This window comes from Choloepus didactylus, chromosome 3 (assembly GCF_015220235.1).
Source record: "Choloepus didactylus isolate mChoDid1 chromosome 3, mChoDid1.pri, whole genome shotgun sequence".
NCBI classification, from domain to species: domain Eukaryota; kingdom Metazoa; phylum Chordata; class Mammalia; order Pilosa; family Megalonychidae; genus Choloepus; species Choloepus didactylus.
The window spans coordinates 202,617,297-202,631,593 of record NC_051309.1 but is presented as its reverse complement, the minus strand read 5'-3'; the positions used below and the strand labels follow the sequence as shown (position 1 = coordinate 202,631,593).

Genomic DNA, 14,297 nt, shown 5'->3' with positions numbered 1-14,297 from the left:
AATAAGAAAGGTAGTAAAAGGAACAAGGAATTTCATTACAGTTTGCAGCTTCTTTTCCTAGTTCAGACTGAACTGGGAAATACATTTGAAAACTATATTTAAAATAAAAATATTTAAAAACTATCTTAAATCAGTAGGCTTAGAATTTAGGGTCTTCAAATTAAAGGATTGTAAAAAAAATGTTAAGTAAAAATAAAGAAAAAGAAAGTAATGTGACTTGGAAACATTACAGTACTGAGTCATGAAGATACATGCAAGAAAAGTTCGTATTGGTCAGAAATTCCTGGGATATTCTCCTGCCTTTCTGCCTGTTGAAGCACTAAAAGAAAAAAAAAAAAAAATTTGTTTGCAAATATATTAAAATCTGACAAGATAAATTCTTCATTCTGATAGTCAGTCTTATTTGCCTATAAATATATCTTGGAAGCAATCATATATATTGTTTTCCCAACAAAAAGAAATTTCAAGTCCAAAACCTACAATACAATGAAAGCAATGATCATTTTTCAAAGTCATTTATTTGATTTAACCTCCAAAGTTTTGTCTCTTGGGGCAATATTAGTGACACATGTCACTTTTCCTTGAATGTATAACAAAAGTCAGAAGAGAAACTTAGCATGAATCTTTCTCAACAAACAAATCCTCACATTTACAACCGACTTTACATTTACAATTTTTCCCAGTATAGGAAAAACATGGCTTGGAAGTTTGAGGGTATTCTTATCAAGTTCCTAGCAGCTATAAGTCACTTAAACTTTTTGACCTCTGCAAATGTGCACATAGGTTGATACTTTGAACCAAAAAACCTGGGCCGATTAGTCTTTTAAAATATGGCATAACAGTAGCTTGTGTGATTTTAATTATGACATTTTACCTGAATTCATCAGGGACAGAAATCAATGGCTTATATAACACATCTGGTCAAAGTTTCTGTTAGCTGCTCATGCCGTCTAAAGTCCCCCCAATCCATTTAGCAGCACGTAACACAAAACAATCACTGGATTGATTCATATTTCAATACATTGACTGCTATGAAAGCCAGTTATACTGAACAATAAAAACGGGCTACATTGTTGTGTTTACTTCTTAAAATATTTCTGTTCTCACCCCTTTGATTGTTTGATGAGATGAAGTAAATCCACCCAAATCTGGGTTAAGTATACTATCAGATTTCTATTGTATCTCAAAAGAAAAGCATTAAATCTCGAAGGTTTTGAAATCTTCAAATGAATATCCATGTGAAAATTGGTTTCAAAGACTAATAAAGTATGCCTTTTATTCTGCATTTCACTACAAAGAGCAATATGATAATAGCATTAACTAAAGTTTGGTCCAAGTGAAACCAGAGCTGCATTTTAGGACCTCATGAGCTCTCTTTCCTTGTGAATTGTGAAAGGAAAGGGTCTTTGCCCAGGCTCATCCTCTAAGCTTTCTCACTCCACTTGGATTATTTCATTATTAGCCAACAACAAATACACATTTGATAAGCGATCCATAGTGCTTTATTGCTGTGTGTGTGTGTGTGTGTTCTCAGATTTGAATTTTTCCTATGGAGATAATTGCTATTTTAACCATAGCTACATATTGAGCTACTTCCAATGTGTCACTTAATAGGACCTGTTCTTTAAAATTAACTCAGAGAATAGATTCTGAGAAAATAAACCTACTGAACTGAGAAAGAAGAAAAATTAACTACATTCCATTTCAAAATGTGACAGGCAAGGTGAAAAGAACATCCCCCTGACAAATGTATATTTTCTTTGTCTGTCCTGCATTTGTTCAGTACACTAATACTAATAAATAGAAGCCACGCAGTTATAAATCTATTATCTACAGTATATTTTTATTGTGGATGAATCCTTAACATAATCAGAATGTCAGAGCTTAGTAAAATCAGTTATGACTATATATACAGAATACAGTTGTTAGGAAACTTTTAAACATTTCTGAGTTTGTTTCTTTTTAAAGGTAAATTTATTGGAACTCTTGGGAACATAGTATTCTTTTTAAACTCTGAGAAAAATAACTTTCGAGGATTTCTTTGTAAACGACCAGAAAAAGAAAGGTCTCATTAAGGTCCCTTACAGGTTAATTTTTCTCTCTGAGCAATTTCTGCCCCCTCCTTGCTTTGCTTCAGTTTGAACTGTGATGAAAAGTTATTTTAACACCTGATGTCCTGGTGTGTTCCCTCCTTATAAACAAGAAAAACAGCATAACTTGTTCTGTTTAACCTCCTTGTTTGGACCACCAGGAATTGAGAAAAAGTTGCAGTTCATCTTTAATAATGTTTAAGATCGCTGTGGCCTGCGTACCTTGTGTGGCCTGCATATCTGCACCACTATTATACCCTTAATGTTATTTCAACTCTTTCTTTGTAATTGCAAATCTCTCATCTCCTCCTCACACTGCCTCCAAGATCCCTGACAGATGCCCAAAGACCTACTAAGATGTCTACACAAGGTATTTCTTGGAAAAGGAATATATTTATTTGTTCTTCACAATCAGTTTCTATGTTGCTTCTATTCACTACCTATTTTAATTTCCTAGGCTGCTTAAAGCAGACACTATGAAATGGGTTGGCTTAAACAATGGGAATTTATTGTTTACAGTTTGAGGCAGAGGAAATGCCTAAATCAGTGGATCATCAAGGTGATGCTTTCTTCCCAGAGACAGGCTGTCAGGGATTCTTGGTTCTTCTGTCACATGGCAAGGCACATGGTGGCATCTTCTGGTCTCTCTCTTACCTTCCAGGTTTTGTTGCTTTCAGCTTCTTGCTTCCATGGCTTTCCCTCTGTGTCTTCCTTCCATTTATTAAAGAATCCAGAAATAGGATTAAGACCCATCCTAAATGAGGTGGGTCACACCGTAACTAAAGTAGCTTCATCAAAATATCCTACTTACAATGGGTTCACACCCACAGGAATGGATTAGATTTAAGAACATACTTTTTTCTGGTATACATACAGCTTCGAATCGCCACACTACCTCAACTCAGTCCTCTTTGAATCATGTGCACAAATGGGATGGGGCTAGTTTGGTACATTATATATCATTCAGGAAACATAATATCATATATCATGAAGTGATTGAGGTTTGGTGGTATCACAGATCCATGTGGGTCAGGATGTGAGAAGGATGTTTGTGGACACACTCTACACAACTTCGCAGATTCAGAACATCTAGAATGTGAAAGGCCATGCCAGGAAAAACTGCCTGTTCAGCCCCATACCATTGTTTTGGTTTATTTTATTTTGTTTTGTCCACCATGGCTTGCCTCCCAATACCATCCACACAGATACATGAATTCTGATTCTGCTACTTGTGGAGTGATCTTAATTAAACATGTGAGTAGGAAAGGCAGTGTGGGGGTGGGGGTGGGGTGCATTTAAAGCCCTCAGGACTCAGGTGTCCTGAGAGACAGACTGGGCTCAAATCCCATATCTCCCTCTTCATAAATGTACAATCTTCGGAAAGTTACTTAATCCCTCTGAACCTCAATGCTCTTTCCATAAAGTACATATAATAATAATGCCTATTAAGTGAGAGGTGCCAATTAAAAGAGAGTGGGGATTCAATGAGATAATACATAGAATGCTTAGCATACTGTGCTGGTTTGAATCTATTATGTCCCTCACAAAAGCCATGTTCTTTTAATCCAATCTTGTGGGGGCAGACTTATTGAGGGTGGGACCTTCTGATTAGATTATTTCCATGGAGATGTGACCCTGCCCATTCAATTAATTATTTTATTGGAGTCCTTAAGAGAACTGAGAGAAAGAAGCTAAGAGAGACACTTAGAGAGAAAATACCCAGAGGCATTTTGGAGACAGCTGTTGAAACCAGAACCTGGAGAGAAGCTAAGAGATGAAATCCAGAGTTTGCTCCAGAGAAGCTAAGAAAGGACCCTCCAGATGCTTAGAAAGAAACACCCTGAGAAACAAGCAAGGAATCACAGGAGCTGAGAGAGAGAAGCCAAGACAAAAGCCGAAAGACATTTTAGAGAAAGCAACAGAAACCAGAAGCTAAACCCCAGAGAGAAGGTTCAGCAGACTCTGGCCATGTGCTCCCATGTGACAGAGGAACCCCTGATGCCATCAGCCTTTCCTTAGTGAAGATATCCTCTTGTTGCTGCCTCAGTTTGGAGACTTTTATGGTCTTAGAACTGTAAATTTGTGAACTAATAAACCCCCATTTTAAAAGTCAATCCACTTCTGGTATATTACATTTCCAGCAGCTTTAGCAAACCAGAACACACAGTATCTACCAATTAATGAGTGTTAAATAAATCTTGGTCATTAAGACCATTAGATCATAAGAAACCAATTTCTATTTGTTTCTGCTGTGCCCCAGTCATGGGTCACCTTTATCTTTACCTTGATTCTTTTTGTTTCGATTACTTCCCTAAATGTAGTTTTTTAAAGTTCTCCTGTATATTAAGATACAAGCCAAAATTTACTAGGTCTTTCACTAATTTTTGAACTTCCAATATTTTCCTTTTCCTCCTGAATTATACAAAGAATGTGCCTTCCATGCCTCCAAGTCTACTCTTACCTTCCTTCTTGGTTTTGCCTCTCCTTATAGTGACTTCCCAGGACACATCGTAGGCATTCAAAATTCCATGCCTCTGCACGTACTGTGGCCTCTATTTGGATGACCTTTTCCCCTTTCTTCCCAGAAGGCTAGATCAAATGCAATATCCACTGAATCTGTGCTTGCTTTCCCAATGCCCAACAAGTAGCATTATATTTTTTGCTCCCATAACAATGTGTCCGGGGCTCTGAGCTCCATGGAACGGGTTGAATGTTAACTTGCCCATCTTTCACAATACTGCTGAGTGCCCTGAAGACAGGAACTATTAACAATGGGATCTTCACATTGTGTCACTAAGCCTCAAACATGGGGTGGTCATATAATAATCAATAAATATATTTTGAATGCATGAGAATCTTCTTCCTTCTATAGAAAGCAGCCAAATTTTAAACATAATAAGACATTTGGGGACTGAAAAATGTGTAGAAGGGGAGAAGAGCAGGGAAAATTGGAAAATCAAAGAAAAAGATCCAAAAGAGTGTTCTACATAGAAAGACTCTACAATTTCTTCTGTTAGTTGATTTATTTTGAAAAAAAAAAAAAATCCTACAGCCAGAATTCCATAAAAGGCTTCCCTTTGAGCTCTGCCATGCTTTTTCAACAAACATAACTCGTTATGACATAAATTTACTTTCTTCTTCACAAAGCAACTCTTCACAATCACTTAGAATCTTAATCATTGGCAAGACTGAGATTCTAAGATTAAAACCTAGAGAACTTTTAGACCAACCAAAGGCATAACTGTCTACTGTAAAACTGTTCTCAATTTGTTATATCAACAAAGCTATCAATAACTTTTTAAAAACCCACCATGGCATAAAGTGTCATTTTTCTCATAAAGAATATGGATGTTCATATTTTTTATTTACTATACAATATAAGGGAAAAAAATTGTCACAAGTTTTTAAAAGTATTATAAATTATCTTGATATGATTTTTTTTTAACTTCCCATGCAATTAATTTCATTGCAATTATATGTAGTGTAAATTTGACTTCTGGCTAACTGTAAAATATAAGATAACAATACAACTTACAATGTTATTACTTGAAATAAATTTTATAGCTATAACTAAATTGCAAACAGATCTAATTCAAGCTTTGCTATCAGCAAGTTTTTATATTATGATATAAAGTCACAGGTAGGTATTGCTGACCATTGGATATTTCAGGAGATAGGAAGGTCTCTGACAGGCATTTTACCAGCTCACAGTTGCTAGGAAATAGGTCTTAGTCTTAAGTCTGATATCTGATTTATTCCCAAATGTCTGAGTTTAATCCCCTAAATCCTTCTCCAAACATATAGGCTATCATCTCCTTCTTTCACCATTATAGAAGTCTCTGCTTGCAAGAAAGAAAGTAAATTTATTACACAGAAATGATTCAGTGCAGCAAAATTATGATACAGGGAGAAGGGAATATTTCCAAGTGTCCAGCTACATTTAGATCACAAAATTAGGTAAGGGACAGAAGAGCATATTCCTATCTTTGTTACAAGGAGACATTCTCAAAATCGTATACTATGCTAATAACTTCTAAAGAAAAAAAAAAACTCAAGATTAACCTAAATAAACTTTTTTAAAAAAGAAGAGGAAAACATGAAATTGTTAAAATCTTCATGAATGTATACCCAATCCAATTATTATTGGAATCTATCAGGAAAATAATATGTGAAATTGTTTTCAATTCTTGCACATGTTCTAGTTTTATACAAATTTTAACAGCAAACCACTGTAAGAAAAATTAAATAATAAATGTGATTTATTCATATCAATTCAAAGATAACTTGAGCATGAGTCACATTTTCTTGCCATTGCTTACACTGTCTTCAACTTAGAATAATCAGCCTACTATGAAAACTTCATGTACCATCATTTCTATTTAACTTTCTTTTGATGTGACAGCATCTTTTACATATTAGTTTGCCATTATTTTCCTATTAGCCTACAAGAATTAAAGTATTTCCAGTCACCAATTTTAATCACAAAAGAGAAGTTAGTTTTGTCTCCTTAAAAAAGAATTCCCCATAAGCACAACGGTGGGCCCACATAGTTGTCATTTTGTGCTATAGCAAAAGTAAACAGCATGCTTCTCTATGCAAGAAAAAATTAACTGTTTTCATTTTAGGCAACAGCTTGTTTCTAAATGCAATCCCAGAAGCAGACATGGATTCATTTATAGAGTGGCCATTGAGATGATTCAGAATATGCTTCTGTTAATTTTTTTATCAGCAAAATAAAAAACAATATTTAAACAGGCTTGTAGAGAACTCACAGACCCCAAAAAAACTCAACAGAGGATAACTTGAAAATCCCATTTTGATAACCACTGATTTAGAAGACTAAACACTCTCTCTCCAATTCTCAGAGACCTACTAAAATCTTTAAATCAAGAGTGGGGTATCTTCAATAGCATCACTGTCATAAGTGCATGGACTCAGTGAGTGAACACAGTGAACACGACAGATCAAAGTCACCTGCAACAACAGGTCACATAACAACGAAATTCAAGTGACATTTACTGATGATGATCAGAGATGTGGGTACGAAGCAGAAGCACACTGAGTAAATTCCTATCTGGTAAACTCTGCAGCAAAGACTCTGCTGGGTGGGATAAAGAATTAGGATAAACACCAGTTTCAATGTGTATAGTCAAAGTCAAAAGATGGATAATCTGTGGGAGCAGGTCAAGGTTTGCAGGAGAAAATTCTGCTAATATGCCCCACCTACCAAAAGGACCTCAGACCTGTTTCTCACTGATGGTATGACTGTAACTGGCTGCAAAACAGAGCTCCCTGAATCTCCCAAAACTAGGTGTCTAACTTTTGAAAAACCTCCTAAATACCTCCAATGCTGGGGAAATCTGCCTCAAAAGGTAATCTAATTAATTTAGAAAGCTTAATTTTTAGAAATATTCATTATTAAAATTGCCATCATTTATAAAGTATAAACTAGCAGCTGCTTTATTAGATGCTTATGTATGGCATCTCAGTTACTCACAATGATGCTATGAGGTCCTTCTTGTTATCCCCAGTTTGTGATGAATAAATTGAGACTCAGAGAGTTTAAGTAAGCCATGTCAGATTCTACTATAGATAGCTTTAATTTATTAAACTAGATAACATATATCATGGTGTATATTGTATTATCCATTATTGAGAAGACAACTTCTGAATTTATAATCTTAAGCTCTAGCCTTTTGCCTTTTACATCCCAACCCTTTAGGTCAATCCCTCCCTCTGCTTCATAGCATTTCACAGATTAGGAATTGCAACCTCCCTATTCTCAACTTTCTGCTTTTATTCTATTTTCCTCCACTCATGGGAGAGAAAAAAAGCATTCCATTTCTCCAGTTTAGACAAACCTATATGAACATATTTAGAATACATATCAGTGAAAAGAAAATCTAAGACACTTTTAAGGGAATAATCTAACAGCCCCTTTTACAAAAAATGAAAACAGGCTTCTCACAAAGTACATGTCACAACACAGTCCTTTGTTTGACGAACATCACCTGACGAAAGCAATAAACAAGAAAGAGCGGTGAAAAACAGGCAGTGTGACAGAAGAGGGTCGTTGTGTGCCCATCGAATACGTCTCATGGACACCCAAACCATCTCCTTGCACACGGCGCTCTTTGTATGAGAGCATGACCACTTTATAACTTTATAACTGAAGGAGTTTTCTAGGATATTTCTTGAAGAAAAAAAATATTTTCACTTACAAGTATTTCTGGTAAAAAAGTAGGTTTGAGGACTGAATTCTCCAGTTAACCACTTCCGTTCTCCCATCTTTTTTTCTACAGGTAAGCGCAAATTATTTTATCATTTATTTGTGTGAAATTCAGAAAAAAAAAAGTCAGAGGAGTAATTTGGTGATATTTTGATTTAGCTAGTTCATTTTGTCAAATTTAGATGACAAATACCTAGCACTCTAAGTATCAAAGTGCATGAAATCATTTCTTGAAATCACTTTATAGCTTGTCATTTGTTGTCTTAATCTCATAGATGAGGACTCCACAAATCATGGCACTGCTATTTCTAACCCTTCCTCAGTTTTCTATTTCCCAAGAAATACACCGTTTAAGATACAAGCAACGAATAATTCATTTCAAAGGGTGTCATGTGTCTCTCTCCAGGTTGGGCACTATTTACTTGTTTGTAAATTGCCTTTACTCACACTCACCTGCAAACTGTGCAGAACTTCTGAGTGGTAAAATAGAGCATTGAGGTCTTACTTCAGGTTTTATTTATTAACTAAAGAAGCAAGCCTTTAACATTTCCATTCTTATATTGAATGCATTTATAGTCTACGGTCTCTTACTAATGTGAAAATGCCATACTTTCCCTGCTAAAAAATATTTCAGTTGACATGAAACTGAGTAAAGACAGGGAAGAAAAACCAAAGGCTTTTTTTAGCACAGTATTTTTACAACTTTGTACACTTCCCTTTAAACTCACTAATCATCGTGATATTGGCAATAAAAGCTTACACACTGTGCCAGTTTGAATATATTGTGTTCCCCCATTATCTTTGATGTAATCTTGTGCGGGCAGACCTATGGGTGTTGATTAGATTGTAATTCTTTGAGTGTTTCCATGGAATGTGCCCCACCCAACTGTGGGTGATAACTCTGATGAAATAATTTCCATGGATGTGTAGCCCCACCAGTGTGGGCCTTGATCAGTGGAGCCATATAAATGAGCTGACAAACAGAAGGAACTCAGTGCAGCTGTGAGTGATGTTCTGAAGAGGAGCTACAGCCAAGAGGGACACTTTGAAGAAAGCACAGGAGCTGCAGATGAGAGACAGTTTGAAGACGGCTGTTGAAAGCAGACTCTTGCTCCGGAGAAGCTGAGAGAGGACGTATGTCCCAAGTGCAACTAAGAGTGACATTTTTGAGGAACTGCAGCCTAGAGAGGAATGTCCTGGGAGAAAGCCATTTTGAAACCAGAACTTTGGAGCAGATACCAGCTACATGCTTTCCCAGCTAACAGAGGTTTTCCTGACACCATTGGCCATCCTCCAGTGAAGGTACTCGATTGTTGATGTGTTACCTTGGACACTTTGTGGCCTTGAGACTATGACTGTGTAACCAAATAAACCCCCTTTATAAAAGCCAATCCATCTCTGGTGTTTTGCATTATGGCAATATTAGCAAACTAGAACAGGTACTCACACATCAAGAAGAAAATACCTACAGCATTGTTTCGTTTTCTTCCCCCCTCCCACATTTATCAGCCCAGTAACCGCACATGTAAATATGAGTCACTAGTTTTAGGACACATGTTTTATCATCATTCACCTAAGGATATAATCAGTTAGTTCAGGCCATAAGAACTTTAGAAATACTGGCCAACACCCAAGCTCAGTGATCACATAAAAATATTGCATCACAGAAACAAGGGAATGAAGTAGTATCTTTTTCAAAAACATGAAAGAATCATTTAAAATATTCTGTGTATCTCATAGTTATGACTTGAGCAACAAGTGGATACATTGTGACAGAGGGGGAAATAAGCAAATATCTACCTATGTGGTTTCATTTTTTTCAATAGGATAGTATCCAATTCCTGTTGGAAATATTTAGCTAACATTCACATGCTTAAAAGCATTTAATGAGTGAATAGATGAATAAATGTCTTAAATTGCCTTCTGATTTAAGGTTTTTTTTTTAAAAAAAGTATCCTTTGTTGCTTGTTTATTCAAAAAATAATATTTTTTGTTCATTCAAAAAATAATATTCACCTCCTACTATTTGTTCATTCAAAAAATAATATTCACCTCCTACCATTTGCAAACACAGTATTGGACTATAAAGATACAAAAGTGAGCCAGGCAGACACAGACATTAGGGTAGAGAGATAAGAAAAGAGGCAATTACAGCATTTTATAATAAGCTTCACTTGGGAGGAGCATAATCAAGACATGAGGCAGCAGATCTTTCCAGAGGTAGAGGCTTTTAAATTTAGTCTGAACAGTGACTAGCAATTAGCCAGGCAGGGCGATGGAGGGGTGGGTGGGCTGGGTGGAGATAAGTGCTGAGGCAGCAGAAGCAACTGATGCCCAAACCCAGAGGTCCCAGAGAATCGAGAATGTTCCTGGAACAGAAAGTGGCTCAGTGTGAGGTGCTTTTACGTCTCTATGCCTTCTATTTGGTCCCATCATTTTCGGTTTTGGAAATGATTTTCAAGCGACAAGGCTCTCTGTTTTCTGACATCATTGTCTTGAATTCAAAAAAATAAAAAAAAAGGAGAAAGGAAGAAAAGAATGAAGAAAGCCCACTCCCTGGGAGCACTTAGCTAAAAAGCACTAAAGAGAGTCTATAGTTCCACTGTTTTGCTTTCCCTTGACCATACATTCCTGTTAGGAATCTATGCAAATGGTTCTCACAATCTATAAAAGACACACTTAAAAGGTCTTGACTTTTCTCACTTATACTTCCTTCACTGATCAAGGTGTACTTGTGATATTTATTACCTTGCTAAAGATAAATTTTAATCTTTAAAAGACCCAAAGATTTAAGAGTTAAAATATTGGATACTGAAAGCTTTTAAATCGTAATTATTTAACTCTTTTGCTGAAACAGCCACAAGATGAGCTATCCAACAAAATAAACTTGGTGGGTGGGGAAATGTTTGCCTTTAGTATAATTTTATACTTAAATAAAATAATGATCTCAGAAACCACTGACAATCATTGTATAATGTGTAAAGAATTCAAAATAATCCAAACAAGCTTTATTTTCTAACACTGAAGCCAGTCTTGCAACAGAATTGTATATAGTTACTATTTAGATAATATTGATTATATATATGGGTTTGGATAATTTTTTGAATGTCCATATTGTTAAAATACTTTCTAACAGTCAATGGTAATATTATTTGTTGGAATTAGAATTTATTCTCAGGAACTACCAATGTGTTACACTATGTAATAATGATGATTTTGTTATTAATACTCACAAAAGTATTAAAGAAAAAAACTCCAAAATTGTTTTTTATGAAAACAATAAGATATGATATTGAGTTTGAAAAATAAGGGTGTTAATCACTCAAAAGTAACCATCATAGAAAAACAACTATTGGCATTTTGCCTATTTTAAGATATTCACAAACTGAGTAAACCTAAGATATGCGGTACAATCAAGCAAATACATTGCCCAGTACCTTTTTTCCTGCTTCTGCCACTGACACCTTAATCTGTGCTTGTAACCTCTCTTCTGACTTCCAGCCAGGGCTCAATGCCAGGACTGGCAAATTTCTACATGGAACAATTTATAAAACAAGCCCTAGAGTCACTAACGAGCCTTTCATTTGTAAGAAGCATCATGGACATCTGGATTCAGGATCCTTGGAGATATCACACATTTATAAACACCCCCCACACTCTAAGAAAAAAATAAAATAAAATAAAGAAAGAAAAGAAAAATCTGCCATTGCTGGATACAATTACTGAATGACTGAATCTTTATCTGAATACTTTGTATCCAAATCACAATGTCATATGGTCATTGGCTGATCAAAAAATAAATTTAAAAAAATCTGATGTTATCATTAAATTATATAGGAATACAAGATTTTACTCCTAGCATTTCTTTATTCTGAACAGTATTTTTATTTGTACACATTGGAGTGGGGGGAACCTTTACCTTTGATAAAGAGAGAAGTGGGCTTTTGTTCCCTTGGTATATTATTTTAATTTCTATTGATCTTTTTCTTAGATGCAAAAAAAAAAAAAAATTACAGAGGGAGAAAAAACAAAAGTTTATAGCAGGCAGAGTTGCTATGTGAATGTTTTTTTAGAAAAGATCTCCCTCCATAAATATTGTAACTATCCTGTGTATGATCACTGTACAACTCCAAAATGGTGGTTTTATGAAGAAACATAGTTATACTGGTTATTATTTTTATTTCCTAATCTACTACCTTACCAATGCTGTCTGTTCCTTTTTTGTCCAATCTGCAAGATTCTTTCAAGCCACAACTTTTAACCCACCTCTTTCTTGTCTACTCTTAGTCTTCATTTCTTCCTGAACTCTCTTTGTATCCCTCCACAAAATGACCAGGACAGTGGAGAATTAAATGGGCTTCTGCTCACTGCTATACTGAACACAACTTAGCCTTTTTTGGTAGACAATTTGGAAATATCTATCACAGTTTAAAATTTTACCACACTACCTTATTCCTAGGAATTGGAGTGATGTGGCCACAAGCAAGGGAAGATGGTGACAAACAAAAGCCAGCAAAGGCACGAAACAGATTTTCCCCTAGAGCTCTGTAGGGACTGCAGCCCTACCAACAGCTTGAGTTCAGACTTGTAGCCTCTGGAACTAGGAGAAAAGAAATTTCTGTTGTTTTAAGGCACTAGATTTGTGATAATTTGTTACAGCAGCCCTAGGAAACAGAAGTAGTGAGCCTCCCATTGCCACGGGAATTTAACTGGCTGGATTTTGCTTCTCAGGGGTCAGTGTGTTGGAGACAACTCTTGCTTATGGTAGGAGACTGAATTCACTGATCTTTTAAGTTCATTTCAAATCCACTTTCGCATGGATATCACACTGAGATCATAGTCTCATCCTATCATTTATTAAATAATTTCTGTGCAATTAGGCTTAAGGACTAGGATATTAATATTTGGCAATTAGTGGATTATGGTTTGAAGGTTATATATCCAAAATTATTTTTATACAAACTTGATCTATGCTCTTTTCTTTGACACAAAAGGTTGAATCAACCAACATGAAAAAATTAACTGTTCAAATTAGGCAGCTGTCATTTTTCATGCTCCTTGGGAATATTTCCTGGAAAAATAAATGGAGTTAGGCTGCTACATTTGTTACCAAATCACTGGAAATTCCCTCACTGCATTTTGAATCATCCTGAGCCACACTTATTTTTAGCCATTTTCTTGATGTCATAAATCAGGTTTCATCTCCACATGTTTGTGACTCACATCTCATTTGCATAAATAAATATTGATAACTGTGGATACAAATTTCTTTTTTCTTTTTAAACAAGAAAATTAACCAGGTGATAAGGCATTCTGCAAATATGGACGTTAGATTCCATTTCACTGTATTTGATTGGATTTTATGTTCTCTCATTTGTTCTTTCCCCAATAACTAAAAGTTGGTGATTACAGAGAACCGTTTGGAAATATTTTAACAGCTTTATGTTCATATATCTCCATTTAGGATAATTCATGGACATACTCGACTCACAGCTGAACATATTTACACATGTTATAGAGCATTTGCAGATGCAACCTTAGTTATAGAAAATGCTTGTAAACCTTACAAATAATGAACTTTATGTATAAAATGAACTGTAATAACCATTAGATAACAAAGTGTTTATATATGAGAGACCTCTTTGCTTTCCTTGTAATCTTCCCCACTCTGACTCAAACCTGACTCTTCCCCATTATTCTCTCATAATATCCTTCCCTCCCTGATCTATTCAAGGAGCTTGCAGTATAGATGGAGGGTCAGAGATATACACAACTAACCATAACATGAGGCATGCTGTGGAAAGTGTTGTAGTAAAGTTATTAACACAGTGCTGGGGGAGAAGAGGGGAGGGAGAGACTCATTACCCATTGAAGGAAAAGGGCAGGCCTTCTGGAAAAGATGGGACTGAGGAAAGTCTTGAGGAGTAGGCAGGACTTCCAACAAATGCATGCAGAGGGAATGTGGATTCCATACATCA

General features: G+C 35.7%; 1 long non-coding RNA gene across 1 annotated transcript in view; it reads right to left on the bottom strand.

The window, feature by feature from the left end:
• Positions 1–238: 238 nt before the first annotated feature.
• The window catches only part of LOC119528945, a 33,542-nt gene continuing 19,483 nt past the window's right edge, over positions 239–14,297 (bottom strand). The window contains exon 3 of the long non-coding RNA XR_005215788.1: positions 239–319. This is a non-coding gene — a long non-coding RNA (uncharacterized LOC119528945). The remainder of the gene's footprint in view (positions 320–14,297) is intronic.